The 2,603-nt window shown below is 35.2% G+C and overlaps 1 pseudogene; it reads left to right on the top strand.

The window, feature by feature from the left end:
* The first annotated feature begins 1,174 nt into the window (after positions 1 to 1,174).
* LOC149176649 (antifungal protein ginkbilobin-like protein pseudogene) lies at positions 1,175 to 1,844 on the top strand (annotated as a pseudogene).
* Positions 1,845 to 2,603: the final 759 nt, after the last annotated feature.

The following is a 2,603-nucleotide window of genomic DNA, read 5'->3' as shown; positions in this document are numbered from 1 at the left end:
GAAAATGAAGAAAATAGAGTCCTAATTGATAAAAAGACTTCTAGGGATCAATTTGTAACCTTTTGTGAGTTCAGTTTTGGAGTATGGTGATATCTCACCTACCATAAATTAATGTGACTGCAAAGTAGTTCAACTAGCACAATTTTCTGATCTGACATTTGGGTCCATCTCTTCCTAACCCGGATTACATGGGAGATATATATCATGTCAATTGAACATCAGGATTACATGGGAGATATATATCATGTGAATTGAACATTTACGAACCGTAATCAATACGCCATCCATATACATGGGAGATATATATCATGTGAACTGAACATTTACGAACCCTAATCAATACGCCATCCATCTACATGGTGATCTTAATGTTGGTGATTTGTACTCTCATTTACATAAGTTATAGATCATATTTGATGGGGTTAACTAGAGGCCCACCATTAATGTAGTTTTTTATCAATCGTAAATTTAATATAATTTAACTACCAAATATATTTTATATCTCTTCCTTATGTTTTATATCTTTTTCTTGGAATATGGAATATTAATTAATTATGAAAAAATAACTTCTCTTAAACAATGCAATTTGTAAATAATTTGTAATTATTTTATATTTCTTTGATATATTATATAAAATATGTCTATATATTTAGATTAACTCTTTAATTATTAATAATTTTTATAACATTTGTAAGGAAGAAATTACAAATCTCTAGTATTATATAAAAACTCTCCCATACTCTAAATCCCAACAAACCAACCACTTAGTTAATAATTATGAAGAACCCAGTAAACCAGCCACTTAGTTTTTTAATAATTATTAAGAACCCAATAAACCATTCACTTAGTTTTTTAATAATTATTAAGAACCCAATAAACCAGCCACTTAGTAGCTGAGCTACTTATTCGTTGGTTTTCTCTACAGAGGAAACGGTCTGTGATGGACTGCGGCTACTCATGAGGGGGAAACGGTCTAGTCAGGACAGGCGGCTAAAATGAGTCGTGCATTTCCTTCTTTGTATTATACTAACCACATGCGTCCCCATCCACCGGTGTCCAGCACACACAGATGTTATCTATAATGCTACCCACACCCATCCCCACCAAGCCTAAGCGTATAAATGGAGGCTTCCACCACACATTGGTAAGCATCGCAAGAGCCAGCATTCTTATTAGAGGTAGTCATTTTTATTAGAATTTCCCACCTAGCCAGCCATGTCGACGAGGTACTCATTTGCTTTTGCATTGGCAGTAATGGTAGTAACACTGGTTGTGGGCAGTGCTGTAGCCACTCCCAACTTAAACTTCGTATCGTCTGCGTGTAACACGCAGAAAATCCCAAGCGGAAGTTCCTTTTATAGTACTCTCGGATCCCTCCTCGCAGATCTAGAGGGAAACACTGCCTCCAGCGGTTACGACTACAAATCATCGCAAGCAGCATCACCCACCGCCTATGGGCGTGGGGTTTGCAATCAGGGAATCTCTCAATCTGATTGCACCGCCTGCCTTCAAAACCTTGGGGGCCGCATCTGGAATATTTGCGGCAACGCCATCGGTGCTCGAGTTCAGCTAACTGACTGTTTCATCGAATACGAGCAGTACAGCTTCTAGTTATGTCAATCTCTGCTCAACTGCACTGCTGTGCTATTCTCATATCTCCCCTATCTATGTTTGTTTCTTTCTTTCTCTGATGTTGTGCTATTCTCACCGGTCACTATCTAAATCCTTCCTGTAATAAAACTATGGTGCATTCTCTTCTTTTATTTTCCGTGCCGCTTTCGCTGCCAATAATTCCTTTCATTTTGTACTTTTGAATATTTTAAAAGAAATCTCGTTGAAACTAAGTACCATGAACAATTACGTTCACATCGAATTGTTTAGTGAGATGTTATAGTTTTTTTAGTTTCGGTACTCTTAAATTGATCCGACTTCACAAAGTAATTATCGAAGCTTTTAATATTTTTATTCATATGCTGTAACTGATGTTTTTTTATATGATTTTGCATATATTTATTAAGTATTAAAATTTTTGGTCTACCGATATCCGGATATAATAGTGATAAATTGATTAATTAAAATGTAAATTAAATAAATTTAATTAGAAAACAAGTTAATATAACTTTTATAATTTCGGGTTGAAATTATAGAGAGTTATTTTTAAGTAATGTTTATCTGCATATTGGGATTTGTAATTTTGAGGAGGAAAAGGTTGGAATTACAAATTTAACGCTATCTCTCCCAAGCAAAATAAGTATATCTATATATATATATATAAATTATAATACATTTTTGCCAAGTATTGTAAATTTCCATTGGATCGGACTTCTGGTGTCAATCGTGGAAATGCAAAAATCTCTTGTTCAACCGTGTTATGGATTCGTGCAATGAATCACTCAACCATTTCTTCATTATTCGTGAAGCAACCAATAAGCCAAAACATGTTCTTTGGATGGATTTTGGTTACCTTATTAGTCCTTGCCATCTAGCAATGGCCAGGGACTATAGTAATCCGAATGGGTTGATTTAGCATTAATTTGAAGTGTTATTTCGGAGATTGCGGTGGTTAGAGCAAAGTGTTCAAATGCTCCGTGCCAGGATAAGCA

This window comes from Pinus tabuliformis, chromosome 4_1 (genome assembly GCF_031772625.1).
Source record: "Pinus tabuliformis cultivar Carrire ecotype Pingquan chromosome 4_1, CPIR1, whole genome shotgun sequence".
NCBI lineage: Eukaryota > Viridiplantae > Streptophyta > Pinopsida > Pinales > Pinaceae > Pinus > Pinus tabuliformis.
This window is presented reverse-complemented; position numbering and strand designations above follow the sequence as displayed.